Genomic DNA, 12,274 nt, shown 5'->3' on the forward strand with positions numbered 1-12,274 from the left:
GAAAGAAAGAAAGAAAAAAGGTACAGTTATTAGAACCAGAACACTCTGTCTTATCAGCTCATGCAAAAAGGCCACTAAAAGACCTCTCTAAGCCCAGGACTCAGTGAAATTATATCATTTGCAGCTACGTATTCCACATTAAGTTTAATTAAATAAATTTAATTAATTAAATAGTTGAATGAATTATATGTTGCTTAAATGTAATTCTGATTTCCCTGTTACATTCACAGTCTGTCAGATGTAGTTCAGATTATTTCATGAAAGTCCAGTATGAATTGTATAGAAATGCTCTCCATGTTAAATACCTCAGCCAGTGGGGAAATATGCACAGAAAAAAGGATGGCTTGAAAGAGCATAAGCTGCTACTGCTGATTATTGGATTTATTTATCCTAATATTCTTTCCTAATAAGAGAGTTAACAAAACCATGCATTGTGGGTAACTGAATTCTAGCTACAAATACAGGGAACATTTTACAAAATAAGCCTACGTAGATATGCATAGATATGCAGTGATATGAAGATGAAAAAATAATGAATACTAGAAATGACATATTTATATGCCCTTAAATAATTGGAACCAGAAAGCTATAAATGCAAAAAAATAATTCCAGCCCAACAGCCACATAATTTTCTGCTCAGCAAATATTATACAATTATTCGTTAATATTCATAAAATGTATCTTATAGGTTAACAGTTGACACTGTACAAAAAATAACTTGACACTGTACAAAAAATAACTATAATACTGTCCATTTGTTATATAGTTTGATGATGTTTTGAAGGTACCTGTTTAATGTAATGTAGTTATAGAAATCACAGTAGAAATACTGAGAATGTTGACTTCAGTTTCTTTGTGCTGGTTTTGAAATTGTGGAAAAAAATGTTAATTAGGTACTTACTTTTCCCCAGAAGATGTAAAGATGTAAATACATTTGATTCTGATGGCTGGTTGATTTCTGAAACTGGATTTATTCTAGAAAAGCACAATTACACAGGTAGTAATCGCATTAACACCTGTATGATCTGTACTGTCAGAACAGCAAAAACTCTTTTAAAATAATGGCGTGACAGGTTTACAGAGGTAAAACAGTAATTCAATCTTCCCATATATCTATACTAAAGAATTAGTTGCATCTCAGAGAAGTTGTACTGACAACAATAGAGAAAACATTGAATTAAATCATAGGTGTTTGTGCAGTGTAATACAATGATAACTTTTCAGTTGGGTGTGCTGTTTGTGACTATCAGATGTGGCTGGCAATCACCTCAAATTAAAAAAAAAAAAAAAAAAAAAAAAAAGTTGAAAATACCTGTTAAAGATTCAGATGTTATCTCTCTCAGATGTTATTGTTGCAAATGATAACAAATATGTGAACTAATACTACCTGAGAATTATGCCCAGAAGTTCATGTACAACAAACTAATTGAGATCAGAACTCAGCCCATCTTTGGTGATTTTATACAGGTTTCCTTAACTTTGGGAACAGTAAAACCCTAAGCAACTTGACTTCACATTCTGTTTTATGTTCCTTTTTAGATATATAAAATACTATAAATTCCAACTGACTTGAAAATTTTCCAGGTCTGCTTTATCCAGCATACTCACTGGTATTTCCCAAATGTCAAAGATAATTTCAGGTATAAATATGTACTTTCAATTTTTTTAAGTTGCAATCTCATCACCTGTGCAAATCAGAGCTGATAATCTTCCAAGTGAGAACTCAAAATATTTGGAGATCATGATATTTACAAGACAAGCAAAATTGTCCACTGCTATATCATGTACTAGCACCAGTAACCAAATTAGCATTGTTGTTAAAATTGCAAGCATAATGCTGACAGCTGGCTGACAGCAGCTACTTATAATTCAGCATATAGTATTGCTGTTAGCTGCCCAAAACAAAGAAACAGGTTCCACCGAACCTGGCAATAAAAGAATGTATATTAAAAAAAAAAAAAAAAAAGCATTGTGAAATACCTAATAAATGTCTGCAGGCCACATCTTGCAACCAAATTGCCATGAGAGGAATGAAAAAAATGTAATTAAATAAAAAGCTTACTGCTGCTGCACAGGTGCAGGTGCTCTCTGCAGCACATGAAACAACGCACCGCACCAGCAGCAGGTGTGCTGCCCTCTTACATGCTGCACACAAGGGTGAGGTGAGCATGCACAGCTTCTGTAAGGTAGGTGCTGTGAGACATCAGCCCACTGAGGTAAAAACAGCACATGCTCTCTGCCACCTTAACACCAACACCATGCAATGCAAAGCTTTGTTGGCCACATGTTCAGCAATGTCTACTGCAGTAATACGGCTAAACGCTTCCCAAAATCCATTTTTTACTACAATACCACTCAGTAAATTGACAATGCAAAAGGAGGCATTCTTACAGATCACAGGGATTTAGCAGTAATTTCTGAAGTACAGCGTACTTACATACATGTATATCTGTTTGAAGAATAGTAGTAGAGTCTTGATGTGGTATATTTACCAAGGCCATATAATGGTCAATGGGCATCAGCAATGCACCCATCAGGTAAAGGTCTCAGGTACACGAAAGAGACAACAAGAGATCAGCAGGCAGAGAATATAACAATGAAGAAAAGTGGTAATCACACCATGCCAGATAGCAAAGGTTAAAAAATAATAATAATAATAATTAATAATAATAATAAGTGTAGAAGCTGACAGGTACTTGAACAGGGCAGCTGGACTTCACATCACTTTCTTAATATCTACACTCAGATTTGCAAAGCTAATTTCATTTTATGCACAAAAGCTGTTCATAAATGTTGGCAATCCATTTTCCTTCTCATCAGCTCAAACTGATTTTTCAGTTTCAACAACAACACGGTTGTTACTGTTCACAGTGCACAGTTAACATGGCACCCTTGTGTACTGCGTAAATTTGAAGACTTCCTTTGCCTGCCTCATGAGTTCTACATTTAGGGACATGCAAACAATCTTTCTGGGAGTGCTAACTGACAGCGCTGTTAAAAATACTGTGTGAGTCTCTTGCTATAATTTAAGAGCTAAAGAGGTAGTATTGAAGAAATATCTTCTTTTTTCTCACTTTGTCAGCTCCGTAGCTGTCTCCTTCCCCAAGCACAGACCTGATCCTTCATGCTGTAGCTGCATGATCACAACAGAATAGTAAATCTCTAAACCCTCTGCTTGTAAAGGAAGAATGAGGGAACAATTTGCTCTGAATTATGTTTCTGGCTTGAGTTCAACTGCCAAGAACAAACTGGGAAGGTGTTCACTTTACAAAGAATAAAGGAAATTAAAGCAGCAAACATCAGACCATTTGAGAAGTCCACTAAGCCCAAGAAGAAAATAATATATATTCTCTGCTAATCTCATCTGGAGAGTTGTACATACATATATGTAGTTACACCAGCTGAAAATGAAAGAAATTCCATAAAAAATCATTTACCAAAATTGAAGTCCAAAAATTGAAGTCCTTAAGAGAGACAGCAATGGCCCAGCCTCTTGTAGTCATTGTTTGCCAATTTTTTGTACATACATCTTTCTGAAGTGATTTGCAATTTTGTTGTTTCCTTCTCCTTTTATTGCAGTCTTTTGTGAATGGATGCATCAGGAAAAAAAAAAAAATATATATATATATATATAAATATATATATATATATATGCTTCTGAAAATATTGGGACAATCTGTTACTTTACATCCATAGCAATACTGAAGACATCCATGGAAATTTTCCCAAGGTATGCATATAACAGAAAGAACTTTAATTAGTTTAAGCTGGTGACAGTCTACTATTAAAGCTAAAGTGATTCAACACCAGGTAAAAAGTTTGCAGCATGGCCTGACACATCAAGTATAGTGTGTCACCCATGCAATCCTGTCTCTTCATACTGCTGAATGGAAAATGTGGGATTTACAAAAGGATTTTCAGGCTGTTCTCATATTCTGAAGGTCAAAAATCACTAATTTCTGATGTATCATCACAAAAGCTGTCTATCAGTGACTATCATTTTCTGTCCCTCACTGCAGTACCTTATGAATTTCAGCCTTACAGAAAATTATTTGTTTCCCCGTATTTTAAAGTTGAAGCCAAGAAAGTCCTGCTACTAGTTGCTATACTGTTCTTTTATTCCAGTGGCGTGCTAGAGATGCCAGACATCAGTGCATCTGATTTTCAGACACTGACCTTGCTGTTCTTTTGCCTGTACCTGTTCTGAGGACACAATCAGACTGCCAAGAAGAACTTACATTATTTACCTTATTCTAGTAAGAATTTTACCTTTTCCTGGACCTGAATCCTGCAATGTTAAAAAGATGTTTGGTGTGTTTTGTTTTTTGTTTGTCTGTTTGTTTAAATCTTGCTTCTGACTAAAATTGAAAGCATACGTGTGTGCATATGTATAGCTTTTACTTCAGGCATATTATTCATTTTCCAATGAAAAATAAAACAATAATTAATGGATTACAACAGATTTTATCAGAATAGCCTTAAATAACGCTAAATGACAAAGAACATGTACCTCATGGCATATGTTATCATGAGAAGATAAACATTGTACCACCTTGCCTGAAACTAATGGTTGTTTCATTTCATCCTTGGAGTACAGCATATTTTTCCAGCTCATTTTAAAAACTGTTGGTCCTGAAAGGGAAAAAAAAAAAGAAAAAAAAAGACATTTCTTCAGCACTGATATATAATATACAACCAATTGTTTTTACTGTAAGAAGGAAAAATGTCTTAGCTCTTAGTTCATTAAAGCAGCCATGGTCTGACCAAGAATATTACCAAGAACAGTAAACTGTAAGATGCCTACTGATAAAGTATGACTTAATATAAAGGCAAAAATAATTAATGTCTCTAGCAATATTTGCATTTACAGCCCAGGTTTTTGTTTTATCTACATGAATACAGTGTATATGCTGAAACTCATTTTAAGATAATCTTTTTTCCAGCACAGGTGTTCTTCAGTGTAACACTGGGATGTAAGTTCCTTCTTGTCTCAAACTAATCAGAGGCTGCTAATATTTCTCATCCCAAATGAAATCTGGTTCAGAAATGTCTAGTTTTGTACTTCATGTCTTTCGTACTGCCAGAGCAATTACTGAAGCTTAGAGTTAATCAGCAACGTTCCAGGTGAAAAAGCTGTCATTTCAGTAAAGAGTTCTGGTGACATAACAAAATGCAAGGCAGCCATTTTATCAGAGAACACCTCTGCAATTCCATCCACTCAGGCTGTCAATTAAAACATTGTTTTACTGAATAACTGACACCAAATTCATAGCAAAGGAACTGTCTGACTTCAGATTCATTCTATTAAAAAAAATTACTAGGTGACACCTTAACAAAAGGAATATTCTGGCACCTGTATATTGTCATCTTCAACATCAAATTGCATAATACTACCACAAAAGTGCTGACAAGTTCTGGTCACAATAATAGAAAAAACAAGAGCTGCTGGCTGTTTAGACACATTTTTTGCACTTGATATATGTAATGGTGCCTAAAGATAGCTTGATAGCCCACATTCAGTACCTTACTTCCTCACAAGAAACAACCGGTCTGGGAATTTATTAGACTAATCCTACCCTAAGTTCCACAAACCTTCTGTGTGTTTTCCCTCTCGGTGAAAAATGCCTGGCTAAGTAAGTTAATGGTGTTGTCCTCATTTTAACACTTGGGCTGAACAAGAAAAAGCAAGCTGTTTGCAGGTTTGTTAGGATAAATGACTTCTTGTGCCACCTTGTTATGAATCCCAACCATTTGGTCCCAATAGATGTGTGTTCCCTCGATCATTTCAGAAAAAAAAAAAAAAATATATATATATATATAAAATTAATAATAATAATATTGACCAGATTAAAAGATATCATACATAAGTCAAGTAATTATAAAATAAACAACAAAATAAAGCCCACATTTTAAAAAGCACAGCTGTTAAAACTGATCTCGTCTCAGACATAATTTTGAGAATTTATCAATCTGTGCATTTTTAAGATAAACTGTAAAAATGTCATTTTCATTTCTTCAAAGTTAGAAAAGCAGCCTTAACATTAAAATGAAGATTTAACTTCATTTTCTTGGCAATTACTTTTTCCAAGTAGACCCAATCCTACATCACAGAAACAAACTGCAACTGTTCATGTTGACGAATAAGATCTTTATAGACTTGCATATTGGCAAAAAGAATAATGTTCAGACTATATATTACCAATGTGCCCAACTTTTTTGGAAGCACATAGAAGAAAGAAAAAGTATTTTCCTAAATAAACTGCCTTTCTCATGGAATCAAAAGGAGCTAAAAAAATGTTATATAAGTTTTCAAAAATACACTTGAACATCTAAAAAAAAAAAAAGAAAAAAAAAAAGAAAAACACAAGTTCTTATACATCCCCAAATAGTTATTTCTTGCAAGTTTCAAGTGAAAGACTCATTAATTTTATTTTTTATGAAAGTTCCCTGAATCTTATCTTGTTAGTAAGATTTTCTCCAAGTAACTTAAGCTTGTTAATGGCTACTAATGAATACTAATGAAGTCATTAACATACATAAAAGTTGTTTAGAGTATGTACCTATCCAGACCTGAGAGTATACTACAAAGAAATGTACAACCAAAAAATTAGCTTGAGTAAAAAAAATAAAAACAAAAACACACACACAAAAAAAAAAATACATGTAAATACAGAAGGCAATTTAGCTAATTTGCCACTGTGCTGTATTGGAGAAAGGAAAGCTCTCTGGAAAGCTTCTCTAGTCAATGGAGACAAATATCCCCTAAACCAACAAGATTTTGATCTAAACAGTGATGAGAAAAGTCCAGAGGTATCATTCATGTTGGTTCCTGTTCTAAAGGTTTTACTGCAAGAAGTAAAAGCCTGACAATCACAGAAAGATACCACCTATGAATTTTATCCTGAAGAAATAGGAGAAATGATTTCATCAAGACAACAAGACTATTATGCAAGATGGACTTTACATGTGCATAATGTTATAATAAAATTATCCATGTGAACAACAAAGAAACCTTTTCGGATGCAAATCAAGAGCTATCCTGTCGATATAACCTACATTCCAAGGAGGAGAAAAAGGTTTCTGGAGCATAAGCCACTGGTGTTTTCTAATAAGAAGCCCAAAAGAATGTAAAGGCGCCTTTGAAATACATGAACATCTGGACCTTGCTAATTGAAAACAATGTTACATAAACAAGAAATAAAAGTTTTCCTCTCTGTCTCATATGTCTTTACTAGAGAGAAATCAATTTTCTTGACACAAGTACATTGATGTAATTGATAAAAGGTTTAGCTGGAGTATTTCACCATATGTGCTGCTTGGATCTGATGAAGTTTCATCTGCAATAAAACAATAAAAGCTACATTCTGCCAAGGCTTTAGAGGGATGGCAAGTTCTAGGGCACTCTGCAGAGTTTCTTTGGTGAATCTCTGTGAGCAAAATATCCAGAGTAATGCAGATTGTTTCCTCTGAATTCAATCAGCAACAGAGCTTGTGATATCCAGCAAAGAAGTAGGGAGTGACCTACTCTCACTTCTGTGACACTAAGTACTACAAGTGATGACAAAAAAAAAAAAAAAAAGGATCCTACAGTGAATTTTCTATACAATTGAGGGAAAAAAAAAAAAAAAAAAAAAAAAAATCACACTGCAATAAGACCTTACAACTATTGCAAGCAGATTCAAATTCCAGTCTGGAATGTGCACACTACATTCAAATCAAACATACAGGCGGTCTTCTGTACAAGGACTGGTTCCTTACTCTCTCCACTGAGTAGCAGATTATCCCTGATGTCTTTTTTGCAGCTGTCAATTCTCAGTACATTTCTTTGCCAACTAACAGTCAAGACTTGACCATCCCCACCTTCAACTTCTGTGGCCACTATGTCTTCACCATCCCATATTCTGTTAGTTGTCCAAAACTATAGTGATGATCACTAACAGATGTACGAAAAGAACAACTTGAACAGGAGAATATGATCATTAATGATCACAGATCATTGTCAGTGTGCATTCCATGATTGAAAAGACTGTATAGACTGCAATAAATACCAGTCAGTCTGCCAATGGTAATTATATATTCATCAAAGAAAAAGTAAAAAAAATAAAAATAAAATAAAATAAAAAATAAAAAATCCAGTACTGTTGAATTAATTTAACATGTTGACTTGTACCCACCCCTATGTTGCCACGTAACTGTGGAAACTGAATACAGTTTCCCAGCATATTCTCCTTCTCCATGTTTTGCTTCTAATGCAGCTCCCCAGAGTCAGGAGCTCTCACATTCAAGGCTGTTGAGCACTAAGCACAGGAAGAACTCAGTCTTTGGGAGGATGGGTTTTTAGCCAATCCATAAGGTGAAGAGTAAGAACCCACTACTGAAACTTTTCTCTAGGTTTCTGTAATCTTTTGGCTTTGTTAGTCTCAGACTCAATTAGAAGAAAGGAGCAAAACATTCCTGCTTCCTTCCACCAAGTTATCACTCTATTACCCATCCTCTTCACTTTGCAGAGGGTGCAATAGCATTTGCCTGTTTAATAATTACATTAATCAGAGGATGCCCCTCTGATTTAGCTTACTACTGGCCTCCAACCTTGCTTAAAAAGAGTGTGTGCGTGTGGGGGGGTTGGATAGCGACAAAACAGTAATTGTTTGTAGTTTCCTTGTTTATGTTTTGAATTAAAGACCACTCACAACTCCACTACTTTCTGTCAGTCAGAGAACGAGCCAATAACAAAAACAATGCTCTATTATTAAAAACAATGATCAGCTTTTAACTTTGAGAATCTGAGTAAGATTGTGTTAACAGCACTGTAGCTATGGAAACACACTGCTGTTCTTATTTAAAGATATTAGTCTGCCCTAATTTTAAACAAGAGTTTGAATATCTATTTTGAGGAATTTATATAACTTCTGAAGAACAATAAATAACTCAGGTCAAGCAGAACATGTCAACAAGACAGTCAGCTAAGGATGAGTCAAATATCTACTAGTCATATTTGTATCATGGGACATTCCTGACATTATACGAGCTGCCAAAAGTGTATTGTACTTTAATCATAGAATCATAGAATGCCCTGGGTTGGAAGGGACTTCAAAGATCATCTAGTTCCAACCCCTCTGCTATATGCAGGGATGCCCCCAACTAGATCAGGTTGCTCAGGGCCTCATCTAACCTTGTCTTGAATACCTCCCAGGGACAGGGCATCCACAACCTCTCTTGGCAACCTGTTCCAGTGCCTTGCCACCCTCTGAGTGAAGAATTTCCTCCTAATCAGTAATCTAAATCTCCTCTCTTTTAGTTTAAAACAATTGCCTCTCATTCTGTTAATATCTGAATGAGAAAAGAGTTGCTTCCCATCTTTTTTATAAGCCCCCTTCAAGTACTGAAAGGCCACAATAAGGTCACCCTGGAAACTTCTCTTCTGTAGGCTGAACAGCCAAACATATTTTCACAACCATATACACAACTTTGTACCAACCATATTTCCATATATAGACAACTACTATCATTCTGTAGATAACACCATGCTGAAGACATCAAATATCATAAATGTCTAGAAATTTTGCTTGACTAGTAAATTAAGCAAAACTGCATCCATTTTTTGGTTCTCAAATAGTACAATTCATTTTTATGAAAGAACACTCTACTCTGAATCAAGAAATAGAATAATATCTAACAATAAAATTAAACCTGGTGTCCCACTAAAGTTAGAAAAACTGTTTAAGCACGCTTGCATTGATTTTGATAGTCTTATTTATGTAGAATCAATATAGAGCATAGAGAAATATGAGTTTAAAAATGAAGGACTTAAAATTAAAAGGTGGCTTCTTAATCATAAGATTCAGACAGAATTTAAAAATAAATATATTCTAAGTATTTAATAGAGGCTGAGCTGCATTTTAATTCTTGTTATATGAATACAAGTATCTTTCTTATTGGGATACTTACACAAGATTTACAATGTGTAGGAAGATGCAGCATTGTGGTTTTCATTCAAAAGCAAATACTGCACAATTCACATCTCAGCATGCATTGTGTATGATGTATCTGAAGGAGCTGTTTCCAGCTTCAGCAGTATGTCCCTATCCCTTTCTTCACTGCAGCTTAGCTCTGCCTCAATGCCAATGACTGGGTGAAGGAGAAGATAGGCAAGAAGAGCTCTATAGACTGTATCTTATCTCCTTTCCTCTTGACATTGCCAGGGGGTGTGTCAGCAGCTCTAGGACTAAACACATGCACTGATGCTCAGCCCTTAGTACAGACTAGAAAGGTAAATAGCCTCTTTCATCTTGAAAGGGGAAACGAAATAAAGGTTGCTTTCATACAAACAGAGTAACAAATATTTTAGAAAAGCATTAGAACAGTGAAAAATTGGTAGAAAAAAAAAATATATTTTTTTTTTCCTGGTACTTTATGCCTTCCTTTTTTATTTGTTACTTTTGATCTAACATATTCTAACTTTGTTTTCCTTGTCTAACACTGCTATTGTAAAGGCGAGCCTACTGTAAAGTAAATTACTCTACTGTTTTCTTGATAAGAAAGTTAGAGTAACTGTACAAGATCAGAGTAAAGACGCAACTAGTGCCTCTCTTACAAAGAGGATGGGTAAAGATTACTAGAACAGCCTATTTCTCTGACTTCAGTCCTTTGATGTTTACAGACTTCCTGTAGCAAATTCATGTACATTGAATTCAGTAGGTCTCAATGGACTAACATTCTAACATTCCTACCAATAAAAGTGAGTGTTTGTTTTCTTTTTTTTTTTTTTTTTTTTTTTTTGGTTTGGTTTGGTTTTGTTGGTTGGGTGGGTTTTACTGTTCTTATCATAGAGTCATAGAATATCCTGAATTGGAAGGGACCCATAAGTATCACCAAGTCCAACTCCTGGCACTGCACAGGTCTACCCAAAAGTTTAGACCATGTGACTAAGTGCACAGTCCAATTGCTTTTTAAATTCAGACAGGCTCGGTGCAGTGACTACTTCACTGGGGAGCCTGTTCCAGTGTGCAGCCATCCCCTTGGTGAAGAACCTCTTCCTGATGTCAAGCCTAAACTTCCCCTGCCTTGGCTTAACAGCATTCCCGTGGGTCCTATCACTGGTGTTTACGGAGAATAGGTCACCTGCCTCTCCACTCCCCCTCACGAGGAAGTTGTAGACTGCGATGAGGTCCCCCCTCAGCCTCCTCTTCTGAAGGAGGCTGAACAGGCCCAGTGACCTCAGCCGCTCCTCATACATCTTCTCTTCTAGGCTCTGGACACTCTCCAACAGTTTCATGTCCTTTTTGTACTGTGGTTCCCAGAACTGCACACAGTATTCGAGGTGGGGCCGCACCAGTGCAGAGTAGAGCAGTACAATCACTTCCCTCGACCTACTAGCAATGCTGTGCTTGACGCATACCAGGATATGGTTGGTCCTCCTGGCTGCCAGGGCACACTGCTGGCTCATATTCAGCTTGCTGTCAACCACAACCCCCAGATCCCTCTCGGCGGGGCTGCTCTCCAGCGTCTCATCGCCCAGTCTGTACGTAAAGCCAGGGTTGCCTCATCCCAGGTGCAGGACCCAGCACTTGCTTTTGTTAAACTTCATTCAGTTGGTGATTGCCCAGCTCTCCAATCTGTCCAGGTCTCTGCAAGGCCTTTCCACCCTTGTTCTTACTGTTTTGTTTTGGTTTGTTTTTTTATTCTTTGTAAAACAATAAAACCCAGCATCCTGATCTTCTAGAATACCTGAAAATACTATTCTCACACACCAATTTTTCAAAACTTCTTTTTATTTTCTGGTTGCTTTTATATTTATTTTTTATTTATTATTTTATATATATATATATATATATATATATATATATATATATATATATATAGGTTGGCATTAGGTTGCATTGGCATTATAATTGGCATTATAGGTTGGCAAATTATATATATAAAAATATATAATAAAAATATATATATATTCTGCTGAATAGTTTGATTTTGCAAATTGATTGCCAACCAATGACATTGTGGTGGGTTGGCCCAAGATGGCAGACAAACACCCACACAGACTCTTAGTTTCTCTGCCCCAGTGGGACAAGGAGAAAGTAAGAACAGGAACCAAAAAAGGTCATGATGTTTATAGTCACAGGCAAAACAAATACAATTCCGGGTATTTGACTTAAACATTCAATTACTGAATTGGATATTGTAAACAAAACAGATAAGCATTTAAACACACCTTTTTTCTCTTTCCCAGCTCAGCTTCATTTCAGACACCCTTTTCCCCCTTTCATCATCCCCA

The sequence above is a fragment of the Anas platyrhynchos genome, chromosome Z (assembly GCF_047663525.1).
Source record: "Anas platyrhynchos isolate ZD024472 breed Pekin duck chromosome Z, IASCAAS_PekinDuck_T2T, whole genome shotgun sequence".
NCBI lineage: Eukaryota > Metazoa > Chordata > Aves > Anseriformes > Anatidae > Anas > Anas platyrhynchos.